Source organism: Festucalex cinctus, chromosome 6 (genome assembly GCF_051991245.1).
Source record: "Festucalex cinctus isolate MCC-2025b chromosome 6, RoL_Fcin_1.0, whole genome shotgun sequence".
Classification (NCBI taxonomy): Eukaryota; Metazoa; Chordata; class Actinopteri; order Syngnathiformes; family Syngnathidae; genus Festucalex; species Festucalex cinctus.
This window is the reverse complement of record NC_135416.1, coordinates 26,054,507-26,069,423: the sequence shown is the minus strand read 5'-3', so window position 1 is coordinate 26,069,423 and position 14,917 is coordinate 26,054,507. Positions and strand designations below refer to the sequence as shown.

The 14,917-nt window shown below is 38.7% G+C and overlaps 1 protein-coding gene across 1 annotated transcript in view; it reads left to right on the top strand.

The window, feature by feature from the left end:
* Positions 1-14,917, top strand: part of maml3 (mastermind-like transcriptional coactivator 3) — a 326,823-nt gene that overhangs the window by 133,890 nt on the left and 178,016 nt on the right. The window lies entirely within an intron of this gene.

The window sequence follows — 14,917 nt, the reverse complement described above, 5'->3', positions numbered from 1 at the left end:
GCAGCACTTGACAACTGTTACATGGAACAAGGACCATTTAAAATGTTAGTTTTTTCCATGCCTTGTCTGTGCAAAGTTGAATGAAAAAGGCCAAAAATTATGTATAATTCCCAAAATAAAATCAAAATAGCGGACTTCCTCTTTGGTTTGGCAAACGGCTACATAATACTTTTTTGTAGGTCTAGCATAATCATACAATCGGAAATGCTTCATAAAAAGGTCTAGAGGGCGCTATTTATTGCAAATTGCACAATAAATCTCTGAAAATTCATGTTCATGACAAGTCTGATGTGTTTGCAAAGTTCCATGAGTTTTCATGTGTATAAAAAAAAAAAAGCAGCACTTGACAAACAATGCATTGCTATGGCAACAGCGTGTTACAAAATAAAAAACTTTAGATTACTTTGCATCTTAAACATCTTAAGATGAAACACACCAAGTTTGAAGACAGTCGGATAAATTTTGTAGGAGGGGTTCGTTAAAATATGACCCCTGAAAGTTTTTCCTTGCCCGGTTGGAGGGTTAGATCAGGGGATGTCGCAACTTGTTTGTGGTTAAGTGCTACAGAAGTAAATGTGTCTTAACAACCTCATGATTGAATGTGTTTTCAATTCTCTAGGATGTGATTGGATTGTATCAATTAAATGTTCTTATAACTGATTCAGTGAGTAGTAAAAATAGTGTGTCAAGTATAATGACATGAAATATAAGGAATACAAAAAACAAAACAAGAACCCTCTAAATTACACATTTTGTTCCAGGCTTTATGTGCGTGCATAGTTTGAGTATACACCTAGGTTTAGGCCAGGAGTGTTCAAACCTTTTGCAAAGAGGGCCGGGTATGGTAAGGTGAAAATGTGTGGGGCCTAATCAACCATTTAGTTTAGCCTGACATATTTTTTTTACATGCATATGTAAATATATATATGTGGACAAATGTGTACATATGTCTACAAATTTTTGTAGCTCGAGCTGCTTCGTCCAACTGGGAATGCTTCATTAAGAAGGATTTTTTTTTCCTTTGCCAACAGTGCATGCCACGACAACAGCGTGCGACGAAATAAAAAGCTTTCAATAACTTTTCATCGTCAACATCTTAAGATGAATCACACCAAGTTTGAAGATGATCGGATAAACTCTGTAGGAGGAGTTCGTTAAAATAAGACCCCTATGAAATGGCCAAAAAAATGGCAACATGTTCCAAAGTAAATCAAAATGGCAGACTTCCTGTTAGGTTTAGCATATGGTTCAAAAAGAGTTTTTTGTACCTCGAGGGCTGTTACATATGTCTTCAAATTTTGGTCACTCTAGGTGAAACGTACAGCCGGAAATGCTTCATTAAGTAAAAATTTTGAAATGCAAAATTTGATGCCCTGCCTCTGGCGGACTTCCTGTTAGGTTTAGCATATGGCACCAACAGGCTTTTTTGTAGATCATAGTCTGTTACATATGTGTACCAATTTTCGTAGCTCTAGATTAAACGTATAACCGGCAATACTTCAGATGAAACATGCCAAAGAATGAAGACAATCTGATAAGTTTTGTAGAAAATATGAGGCCTATAAAAGGCCCCCAAAAAATGGCTACAAATAGCAAAGTAAATCAAAATGCCGGACTTCCTGTTTGGCTTAGCATATGGTTCTAAAAGACTTTTTTGTACATCGTGGGCTCTTATGTATGCCTCCAAATTATCATAGCGCTAGGTGAAAGGTACAACCGGGAATGCTTCGTTAAAGAGGAGTTTTTTTAGCTCAAAAAGTGATGCCCGGCCCTTGCGGGACTTCCTGTTGGGTTTAGCACAAAGCAGCAAGAGACTTTTTTTGTACATCGTGGGCTGTTACATATGTCTACAAATTTTCGTAGCTCTAGCTGCTTCGTACAACTGAGAATTCTTCATTAAGAAGAATTTTTTTCCTTTGCAAACAAGTGCATGCCACGACAACAGCGTGCAGCGAAATAAAAAGCTTTCAATAACTTTTCATCTTCAACATCTTAAGATGAATCACACCAAGTTTGAAGATGATCGGATAAACTCTGTAAGAGGAGTTCGTTAAAATAGGACCCCTATGAAATGGCCAAAAAAATGGGAACACGTTCCAAAGTAAATCAAAATGGTGGACTTTCTGTTAATTTTGAAACTCTAAATTTGATGCCCCGCCGCCGTCATATAGTATGTCAAAAACTTTAGATTTTTTTTACCATGGTGTTGTCCCAGGTGTTGAGATGGTACATCCCAAGTTTGAACCCAATCGGGTTAACCGTGTAGGAGAAGTGGGCAAAAGTATGACCCCTGTAAATGTGCAAAAATGGGCCAAAATTGGACATTTAAATACTCATATCTCACTTCCTGTCTATTTTAGGGTACAACTATCAAAGAGGTTTTTGTTCATCTGGATGTGCTACAGGTGCCACACAATTTTCGTAGCCGTAGGACAATCGTAGCGGGACAGGGATCCGTTAAACCTATGTAGGTGGCGCTACAGAGCCATTTTTCTGTTATCATGTATGGCGACTTTAAAATATCAAATTTTTCGCCAGGCCTAATATGCGTGTAAAGTTTGGTGAGTTTTCGTTCACGTTTAGTGTCTCAAAAATTCGATTGTTTGCAGAATAATAATAACTAGAGCTGCGAGCAGCTATAAAGGGCCCTCGCAACCCGGGCCACGTTGGGGTACTTGCACGTCGGGGTACTGGCACGTTGGGGTACTGTCAAATAGGACAAGGACCATCTAAAATGTTTTTGACAAGCCTTGTGTGTGCAAAGTTTAATCAAAACGCAAAATATGGTGCGCAATTCCCAAAATAAATTCAAAATGGCGGACTTCCTTTTAGGTTTAGCATACGGCTACAGAATACTTTTTGTAGGTCTTAAGCTAATAGGTATGCCTCCCAGTTTTCACAAATCTAGGTCAAGTCATCTTTAGTTGTGTATCGCTTGAATCATACAATTGGAAATGCTCCATAAAAATGCATAGAGGGCGCTATTGAGCACAACGTTGGGTTACTTGCACGTCAGGGTACTGGCACGTTGGTGTACTGTTACATGGAACAAGGACCATTTAAAATGTTAGTTTTTTCCATGCCTTGTCTGTGCAAAGTTGAATGAAAAAGGCCAAAAATGATGTATAATTCCCAAAATAAAATCAAAATAGCGGACTTCCTCTTTGGTTTGGCAAATGGCTACATAATACTTTTTTGTAGGTCTAGCATAATCATACAATCGGAAATGCTTCATAAAAATGTCTAGAGGGCGCTATTTATTGCACATTGCACAATAAATCTCTGAAAATTCATGTTCATGACAAGTCTGATGTGTTTGCAAAGTTTCATGAGTTTTCATGTGTATAAAAAAAAAAAAAGCAGCACTTGACAAACAATGCATTGCTATGGCAACAGCGTGTTACAAAATAAAAAACTTTCGATTACTTTGCATCTTAAACATCTTAAGATGAAACACACCAAGTTTGAAGACAGTCGGATAAATTTTGTAGGAGGGGTTCGTTAAAATATGACCCCTGAAAAAGGCCACAAAAAATGGCAACAAATCCCATCATAAATCAAAATGGCAGACTTCCTCTTTGGTTTAGCACATGGTTCCAAGAGACTTTTTTGTACATCATGGGCTCTTATGTATGCCTGCAAATTATCATAGCGCTAGGTGAAACGTACAACCGGGAATGCTTCTTTAAAGAGGAGTTTTTTAGCTCAAAATGTGATGCCCCTGGGGGACTTCCTGTTGGGTTTAGCACATAGCACCAAGAGACTTTTTTGTACATGCTGGGCTGTTACATATGTCTACAATTTTTCGTCGCTCTAGCTGCTTCGTACAACTGGGAATGCTTCATTAAGAAGGATTTTTTTCCTTTGCAAAAAGTGCATGCCACGACAACAGCGTGTGACGAAATAAAAAACTTTCAATAACTTTTCATTTTCAACATCTTAAGATGAATCACACCAAGTTTGAAGATGATCGGATAAACTCTGTAGGAGGAGTTTGTTAAAATATGACCCCTATGAAATGGCCAAAAAAAATGGCAACACATTCCAAAGTAAATCAAAATGGCGGACGTCCTGTTAGGTTTAGCATATGGTTCAAAAAGAGTTTTTTGTACCTCGAGGGGTGTTATATACCTCTACAAATGTTGGTAACTCTATGTGAAACGTACAGCCGGGTATGCTTTGTTAAAGAGGAGTTTTTTTTAGCTCAAAATGTGATGCCCGGCCCCTGGGGGACTTCCTGTTGGGTTTAGCACAGGGCACCAAGAGACTTTTTTTGTACATCTTGGGCTGTTATATATGTCTACAAATTTTCGTAGCTCTAGCTGCTTCGTACAAATGGGAATGCTTCTTTAAGGATATTTTTTTTCCTTTGCAAACAGTGCATGCCATGACAACAGCGCGCGACGAAATACAAAGCTTTCAATAACTTTTCATCTTCAACATCTTAAGATGAATCACACCAAGTTTGAAGATGATCGGATAAACACTGTAGGAGGAGTTCGTTAAAATACGACCCCAATGAAATGGCCAAAAAAATGGCAACACGTTCCTAAATAAATCAAAATGGTGGACTTCCTGTTAGGTTTAGCATATGGTTCAAAAAGAGTTTTTTGTAGGTCATAGCCTGTTACATATGTGTACCAATTTTCGTAGCTCTAGATTAAACGTACAACCGGCAATGCTTCGTGAAGTAAGAATTTTTAAACTCTAAATTTGATGCGCCGCCGCCGTCATATAGTATATCAAAAACTTTTCATTTTTCACAATGATGTTGTCCCAGGTGTTGAGATGGTACATCCCAAGTTTGAAGTCAATCGGGTTAACCGTGTAGGAGAAGCGGGCAAAAGTATGACCCCTGTAAATGTGCAAAAATTGGCAAAAATTGGACATTTAAATACTCATACCTCACTTTCTGTCTATTTTAGGGTACACACTTCAAAGAGGTTTTTGTTCATTGGGATGTGCTACAGGTACCACACAATTTTCATAGCCGTCGGACAATCGTAGCGGGACAGGGATCCGTTAAACCTATGTAGGTGGCGCTACAGAGCCATTTTTCTGTTATCATGTATGGCGACTTTAAAATATCAAATTTTTCGCCAAGCCCGATCTGCGTGTAAAGTTTGGTGAGTTTTCGTTCATGTTTAGTGCCTCAAAAATGTGGTTGTTTGCGGAAAAGAATAATAACAAAGAAAAAGAAGAAGAATAATAATAACTAGAGCTGCGAGCAGCTATAAAGGGCCCTCGCAACCCGGGCCACGTTGGGGTACTTGCACGTCGGGGTACTGGCACGTTGGGGTACTGTCAAATCGGACAAGGACCATCTAAAATGTTTTTGACAAGCTTTGTGAGTGCAAAAGGCCAAAGATGGTGTGCAATTCCCAAAATAAATTCAAAATGGCGGACTTCCTTTTAGGTTTAGCATACGGCTACAGAATACTTTTTGTAGGTCTTAAGCTAATAGGTATGCCTCCCAGTTTTCACAAATCTAGGTCAAGTCATCTTTAGTTGTGTATCGCTTGAATCATACAATTGGAAATGCTCCATAAAAATGCATAAAGGGCGCTATTGAGCACAACGTTGGGTTACTTGCACGTCAGGGTACTGGCACGTTGGGGTACTGTTACACGGAACAAGGACCATTTAAAATGTTAGTTTTTTCCATGCCTTGTCTGTGCAAAGTTTAATGAAAGAGGCCAAAAATGATGTATAATTCCCAAAATAAAATCAAAATAGCGGACTTCCTCTTTGGTTTGGCAAATGGCTACATAATACTTTTTTGTAGGTATTAGGCTTATAGGGGTCTGTCCTAATTTTCACAAATCTAGCAGAATCATGCAATCGGAAATACTTCATAAAAATGTCTAGAGGGCGCTATTTATTGCAAATTGCACAATAAATCTCTAAAAATTCATGTTCATGACAAGTCTGATGTGTTTGCAAAGTTTCATGAGTTTTCACACATGTATAGATAAAAAAACAAAGCAGCACTTTACTTGGCAAACAATGCATCGCTATAGCAGCAGCGTGCGACAAAATAAAAAACTTTCGATAACTTTGCATCTTAAACATCTTAAGATGAAATACACCAAGTTTGAAGACGGTCGGATGAACTTTGTACGAGGAGTTCGTTAAAATATGACCCCTGAAAAAGGCCACAAAAAATGGCAACAAATCCCAACGTAAATCAAAATGGCAGACTTCCTGTTTTGTTTAGCACATGGTTCCAAGAGACTTATTTGTACATCGTGGGCTCTTATGTATGCCTGCAAATTATCATCGCGCTAGGTGAAACGTACAACCGGGAATGCTTCGTTAAAGAGGAGTTTTCTAGCTCAAAATGTGATGCCCGGCCCCTGGGGGACTTCCTGTTGGGTTTAGCACATGGCACCAAGAGACTTTTTTGTACATTGTGGGCTGTTACATATGTCTACAATTTTTTGTAGCTCTAGCTACTTCGTACAACTGGGAATGCTTCATTAAGAAGGATTTTTTTCCTTTGCAAAAAGTGCATGCCACGACAACAGCGTGCGACGAAATAAAGAGCTTTCAATAACTTTTCATCCTCAACATCTTAAGATGAGTCACACCAAGTTTGAAGATGATCGGATAAACTCTGTAGGAGGAGTTCGTTAAAATATGACCCCTATGAAATGGCCCAAAAAATGGCAACACATTCCAAAGTAAATCAAAATGGTGGACTTCCTGTGAGGTTTAGCATATGGTTCAAAAAGAGTTTTTTGTACCTCGAGGGCTGTTATATACCTCTACAAATTTTGGTAACTCTAGGTGAAACATACAGCCGGGTATGCTTTGTTAAAGAGGAGTTTTTTAGCTCAAAATGTGATGCCCGGCCCCTGGGGGACTTCCTGTTGGGTTTAGCACAGGGCACCAAGAGACTTTTTTGTACATCTTGGGCTGTTACATATGTCAACAAATTTTCGTAGCTCTCGCTGCTTCGTACAAATGGGAATGCTTCTTTAAGGATATTTTTTTTCCTTTGCAAACAGTGCATGCCATGACAACAGCGTGCGACGAAATACAAAGCTTTCAATAACTTTCCATCTTCAACATCTTAAGATGAATCACACCAAGTTTGAAGATGATCGGATAAACACTGTAGGAGGAGTTCGTTAAAATAAGACCCCAATGAAATGGCCAAAAAAATGGCAACACGTTCCAAAATAAATCAAAATGGTGGACTTCCTGTGAGGTTTAGCATATGGTTCAAAAAGAGTTTTTTGTAGGTCATAGCCTGTTACATATGTGTACCAATTTTCATAGCTCCAGATTAAACGTACAACCGGCAATGCTTCGTGAAGTAAGAATTTTTAAACTCTAAATTTGATGCGTCGCCGCCATCATATAGTATATCAAAAACTTTAGATTTTTTACAATGATGTTGTCCCAGGTGTTGAGATGGTCCATCCCAAGTTTGAAGTCAATCGGGTTAACCGTGTAGGAGAAGCGGGCAAAAGTATGACCCCTGTAAATGTGCAAAACTGGGCCAAAATTGGACATTCAGATGATCATACCTCACTTTCTGTCTATTTTAGGGTACACACATCAAAGAGGTTTTTGTTCATCTGGATGTGCTACGGGTGCCACACAATTTTCGTCGCCATAGGACAATCGTAGCGGGACAGGGATCCGTTTAACCTATGTAGGTGGCGCTATGGAGCCATTTTTCTGTTATCATGTATGGCGACTTTAAAATATCAAATTTTTCGCCAGGCCTGATGTGCGTGTAAAGTTTGGTGAGTTTTCGTTCACGTTTAGCGTCTCAAAAATGCGATTGTTTGCGGAGAAGAATAATAATAATAACTAGAGCTGCGAGCAGCTATAAAGGGCCCTCGCAACCTGGGCCACGTTGGGGTACTTGCACGTCGGGGTACTGGCACGTTGGGGTCTGTCAAATAGGACAAGGACCATCTAAAATGTTTTTGACAAGCTTTGTGTGTGCAAAAGGCCAAAGATGGTGTGCAATTCCCAAAATAAATTCAAAATGGCGGACTTCCTTTTAGGTTTAGCATACGGCTACAGAATACTTTTTGTAGGTCTTAAGCTAATAGGTATGCCTCCCAGTTTTCACAAATCTAGGTCAAGTCATCTTTAGTTGTGTATCGCTTGAATCATACAATTGGAAATGCTCCATAAAAATGCATAGAGGGCGCTATTGAGCACAACGTTGGGTTACTTGCACGTCAGGGTACTGGCACGTTGGGGTACTGTTACATGGAACAAGGACCATTTAAAATGTTAGTTTTTTCCATGCCTTGTCTGTGCAAAGTTTAATGAAAAAGGCCAAAAATGATGTATAATTCCCCAAAAAAATCAAAATAGCGGACTTCCTCTTTGGTTTGGCAAATGGCTACATAATACTTTTTTGTAGGTCTAGCATAATCATACAATCGGAAATGCTTCATAAAAATGTCTAGAGGGCGCTATTTATTGCAAATTGCACAATAAATCTCTGAAAATTCATGTTCATGACAAGTCTGATGTGTTTGCAAAGTTTCATGAGTTTTCATGTGTATAAAAAAAAAGCAGCACTTGACAAACAATGCATTGCTATGGCAACAGCGTGTTACAAAATAAAAAACATTCGATTACTTTGCATCTTAAACATCTTAAGATGAAACACACCAAGTTTGAAGACAGTCGGATACATTTTGTAGGAGGGGTTTGTTAAAATATGAACCCTGAAAAAGGCCACAAAAAATGGCAACAAATCCCATCATAAATCAAAATGGCAGACTTCCTGTTTGGTTTAGCACATGGTTCCAAGAGACTTTTTTTTGTACATCATGGGCTCTTATGTATGCCTGCAAATTATCATAGCGCTAGGTGAAACGTACAACCGGGAATGCTTCGTTAAAGAGGAGTTTTTTAGCTCAAAATGTGATGCCCGGCCCCTGGGGGACTTCCTGTTGGGTTTAGCACATGGCACCAAGAGACTTTTTTGTACATCCTGGGCTGTTACATATGTCTACAATTTTTCGTCGCTCTAGCTGCTTCGTACAACTGGGAATGCTTCATTAAGAAGGATTTTTTTCCTTTGCAAAAAGTGCATGCCACGACAACAGCGTGTGATGAAATAAAAAACTTTCAATAACTTTTCATTTTCAACATCTTAAGATGAATCACACCAAGTTTGAAGATGATCGGATAAACTCTGTAGGAGGAGTTTGTTAAAATATGACCCCTATGAAATGGCCAAAAAAAATGGCAACACATTCCAAAGTAAATCAAAATGGCGGACGCCCTGTTAGGTTTAGCATATGGTTCAAAAAGAGTTTTTTGTACCTCGAGGGCTGTTATATACCTCTACAAATGTTGGTAACTCTAGGTGAAACGTACAGCCGGGTATGCTTTGTTAAAGAGGAGTTTTTTAGCTCAAAATGTGATGCCCGGCCCCTGGGGGACTTCCTGTTGGGTTTAGCACAGGGCACCAAGAGACTTTTTTGTACATCTTGGGCTGTTACATATGTCTACAAATTTTCGTAGCTCTAGCTGCTTCGTACAAATGGGAATGCTTCTTTAAGGATATTTTTTTTCCTTTAAAAACAGTGCATGCCATGACAACAGCGTGCGACGAAATACAAAGCTTTCAATAACTTTTCATCTTCAACATCTTAAGATGAATCACACCAAGTTTGAAGATGATCGGATAAACACTGTAGGAGGAGTTCGTTAAAATAAGACCCCAATGAAATGGCCAAAAAAATGGCAACACGTTCCAAAATAAATCAAAATGGTGGACTTCCTGTTAGGTTTAGCATATGGTTCAAAAAGAGTTTTTTGTAGGTCATAGCCTGTTACATATGTGTACCAATTTTCGTAGCTCTAGATTAAACGTACAACCGGCAATGCTTCGTGAAGTAAGAATTTTTAAACTCTAAATTTGATGCCCCGCCGCCGTCATATAGTATATCAAAAACTTTTCATTTTTCACAATGATGTTGTCCCAGGTGTTGAGATGGTACATCCCAAGTTTGAAGTCAATCGGGTTAACCGTGTAGGAGAAGCGGGCAAAAGTATGACCCCTGTAAATGTGCAAAAATTGGCAAAAATTGGACATTTAAATACTCATACCTCACTTTATGTCTATTTTAGGGTACACACTTCAAAGAGGTTTTTGTTCATTGGGATGTGCTACAGGTGCCACACAATTTTCATAGCCGTCGGACAATCGTAGCGGGACAGGGATCCGTTTAACCTATGTAGGGGGCGCTAAGGAGCCATTTTTCTGTTATCATGTATGGCGACTTTAAAATATCAAATTTTTTGCCAGGCCTGATGTGCGTGTAAAGTTTGGTGAGTTTTCGGTCACGTTCAGTGTCTCAAAAATGTGATTGTTTGCGGAGAAGAATAATAAGAACTAGAGCTGCGAGCAGCTATAAAGGGCCCTCGCAACCCGTGCCACGTTGGGGTATTTGCACGTCGGGGTACTGGCACGTTAGGGTACTGTTTCATAAGAAACCGTCTAAATTGTAAATGTTTTGCCATGCTTTTTGTGTTTGTTCACATTGCTATGGAATGCTTTGTCGAGGTATTCGGCTGATAGGTATGCCTCCCAATATTCACACATCTAGCTGAATCATATAAAAAAAAAAATCTTTGCAAACAATGCATCGCTACAGCAAAGGTGTGTCACGTTGGGGTACTTGCACGTCGGGGTACTGGCACGTTGGGGTACTGTCAAATAGGACAAGGACCATCTAAAATGTTTTTGACAAGCCTTGTGTGTGCAAAGTTTAATCAAAACGCAAAATATGGTGCGCAATTCCCAAAATAAATTCAAAATGGCGGACTTCCTTTTAGGTTTAGCATACGGCTACAGAATACTTTTTGTAGGTCTTAAGCTAATAGGTACGCCTCCCAGTTTTCACAAATCTAGGTCAAGTCATCTTTAGTTGTGTATCGCTTGAATCATACAATTGGAAATGCTCCATAAAAATGCATAGAGGGCGCTATTGAGCACAACGTTGGGTTACTTGCACGTCAGGGTACTGGCACGTTGGGGTACTGTTACATGGAACAAGGACCATTTAAAATGTTAGTTTTTTCCATGCCTTGTCTGTGCAAAGTTGAATGAAAAAGGCCAAAAATGATGTATAATTCCCAAAATAAAATCAAAATAGCGGACTTCCTCTTTGGTTTGGCAAATGGCTACATAATACTTTTTTGTAGGTCTAGCATAATCATACAATCGGAAATGCTTCATAAAAAGGTCTAGAGGGCGCTATTTATTGCAAATTGCACAATAAATCTCTGAAAATTCATGTTCATGACAAGTCTGATGTGTTTGCAAAGTTCCATGAGTTTTCATGTGTATAAAAAAAAAAAAGCAGCACTTGACAAACAATGCATTGCTATGGCAACAGCGTGTTACAAAATAAAAAACTTTCGATTACTTTGAATCTTAAACATCTTAAGATGAAACACACCAAGTTTGAAGACAGTCGGATAAATTTTGTAGGAGGGGTTCGTTAAAATATGACCCCTGAAAGTTTTTCCTTGCCCGGTTGGAGGGTTAGATCAGGGGATGTCGCAACTTGTTTGTGGTTAAGTGCTACAGAAGTAAATGTTTCTTAACAACCTCATGATTGAATGTGTTTTCAATTCTCTAGGATGTGATTGGATTGTATCAATTAAATGTTCTTATAACTGATTCAGTGAGTAGTAAAAATAGTGTGTCAAGTATAATGACATGAAATATAAGGAATACAAAAAACAAAACAAGAACCCTCTAAATTACACATTTTGTTCCAGGCTTTATGTGCGTGCATAGTTTGAGTATACACCTAGGTTTAGGCCAGGAGTGTTCAAACCTTTTGCAAAGAGGGCCGGGTATGGTAAGGTGAAAATGTGTGGGGCCTAATCAACCATTTAGTTTAGCCTGACATAATTTTTTTACATGCATATGTAAATATATATATGTGGACAAATGTGTACATATGTCTACAAATTTTTGTAGCTCCAGCTGCTTCGTCCAACTGGGAACGCTGCATTAAGAAGGATTTTTTTTTCCTTTGCCAACAGTGCATGCCACGACAACAGCGTGCGACGAAATAAAAAGCTTTCAATAACTTTTCATCGTCAACATCTTAAGATGAATCACACCAAGTTTGAAGATGATCGGATAAACTCTGTAGGAGGAGTTCGTTAAAATAAGACCCCTATGAAATGGCCAAAAAAATGGCAACATGTTCCAAAGTAAATCAAAATGGCAGACTTCCTGTTAGGTTTAGCATATGGTTCAAAAAGAGTTTTTTGTACCTCGAGGGCTGTTATATACCTCTACAAATTTTGGTCACTCTAGGTGAAACGTACAGCCGGAAATGCTTCATTAAGTAAAAATTTTGAAATGCAAAATTTGATGCCCTGCCTCTGGCGGACTTCCTGTTAGGTTTAGCATATGGCACCAACAGGCTTTTTTGTAGATCATAGTCTGTTACATATGTGTACCAATTTTCGTAGCTCTAGATTAAACGTATAACCGGCAATACTTCAGATGAAACATTTGTGAGTTTTCGCCCATATTTAGACTCTCAAAAAAGCATTTTTCTTCACAAACAATGCATGGCTACAGCAAAGGCTTGTGACAAAATAAAAACATTCAATAACTTTTCATCTTAAATATCTTAAGATGAAACACGCCAAAGAATGAAGACAATCTGATAAGTTTTGTAGAAAATATGAGGCCTATAAAAGGCCCCCAAAAAATGGCTACAAATAGCAAAGTAAATCAAAATGCCGGACTTCCTGTTTGGCTTAGCATATGGTTCTAAAAGACTTTTTTGTCCATCGTGGGATCTTATGTATGCCTCCAAATTATCATAGCGCTAGGTGAAAGGTACAACCGGGAATGCTTCGTTAAAGAGGAGTTTTTTAGCTCAAAAAGTGATGCCCGGCCCTTGCGGGACTTCCTGTTGGGTTTAGCACAAAGCAGCAAGAGACTTTTTTGTACATCGTGGGCTGTTACATATGTCTACAAATTTTCGTAGCTCTAGCTGCTTCGTACAACTGAGAATTCTTCATTAAGAAGAATTTTTTTCCTTTGCAAACAAGTGCATGCCACGACAACAGCGTGCAGCGAAATAAAAAGCTTTCAATAACTTTTCATCTTCAACATCTTAAGATGAATCACACCAAGTTTGAAGATGATCGGATAAACTCTGTAAGAGGAGTTCGTTAAAATAGGACCCCTATGAAATGGCCAAAAAAATGGGAACACGTTCCAAAGTAAATCAAAATGGTGGACTTTCTGTTAGGTTTAGCATATGGTTCAAAAAGAGTTTTTTGTACCTTGAGGGCTGTTACATATGTCTTTAAATTTTGGTAACTCTAGGTGAAACGTACAGCCGGGAATGCTTCATTAAGTAAGAATTTTGAAACTCAAAATTTGATGCCCCGCCTCTGGCGGACTTCCTGTTGGGTTTAGCATATGGCACCAACAGACTTTTTTGTAGGTCATAGTCTGTTACATATGTGTACCAATTTTCGTAGCTCTAGGTTAAACATACAACCGGCAATACTACGTTTAGTAAGAGTTTTGAAACTCTAAATTTGATGCCCCACCGCCGTCATATAGTATGTCGAAAACTTTAGATTTTTTACCATGGTGTTGTCCCAGGTCTTGAGATGGTACATCCCAAGTTTGAAGTCAATTGGATTAACCGTGTAGGAGAAGCAGGCAAAAGTATGACCCCTGTAAATGTGCAAAAATTGGCCAAAATTGGACATTTAAATACTCATATCTCACTTCCTGTCTATTTTAGGGTACACACTTCAAAGAGTTTTTTGTTCATCTGGATGTGCTACAGGTGCCACACAATTTTCATAGCCGTCGGACAATCGTAGTGGGCCAGGGATCTGTTTAACCTATGTAGGTGGCGCTATGGAGCCATTTTTCTGTTATCACCTATGGCGACTTTAAAATATCAAATTTTTCGCCAGGCCTGACGTGTGTGTAAAGTTTGGTGAGTTTTCGTTCACGTTTAGTGTCTCAAAAATGTGATTGTTTGCGGAAAAGAATAATAACAAATAAAAAGAAGAATAATAAGAATTCCTTAAAAAACAATAGGGACCTCGCAGCGGTCGCTGCTCGGGCCCTAACTAGAGCTGCGAGCAGCTATAAAGGGCCCTCGCAACCCGGGCCACGTTGGGGTATTTGCACGTCGGGGTACTGGCATGCTGGGGTACTGTCAAATAGGAAACCATCTAAATTTTAAACGTTTTTGCCATGCTTTGTGTTTGTAAAGTTTCATGGAAAGGCCAAAAATGATGCACAATTAACAAAATAAAATCAAAATGGATTGGCACATGGCTATATAGAATACTTTTTGAATATATTAGGCATGCCTGCCAATATTCACACATCTAGCTGAATCATATAATCGGAAAGACTTCATAAAAATGTCTAGAGGGCGCTATTGAAGCATTTATTGCAAATTTAATAAGAAATCTCTAAAATATTCATGCTTATGACAAGCCTGATGTGTGTGTAAAGTTTCATGAGTTTTTGCACATGTTTAGACCAAAAAAAAAAGCAGCATTTTACTTGGCAAACAATGCATCGCCATGAAACGGTGTGGGACAAAATAAATAACTTTCGATAACTTTGTATCTTAAACATCTTAAGATGAAGCACACCAAGTTTGAAGACAGTCGGATAAATTTTGTAGGAGGAATTCGTTAAAATATGACCCCTAAAAAAGGCCACAAAAAATGGCTACAAATCCCAACGTAAATCAAAATGGCGGACTTCCTGTTTGTTTTGGAAGATGGTTCCAAGAGACTATTTTGTACATCGTGGGCTCTTATGTATGCCTCTAAATTATCATAGCGCTAGGTGAAACGTACAACCGGGAATGCTTCGTTAAAGAGGAGTTTTTTTTACCTCAAAATGTGA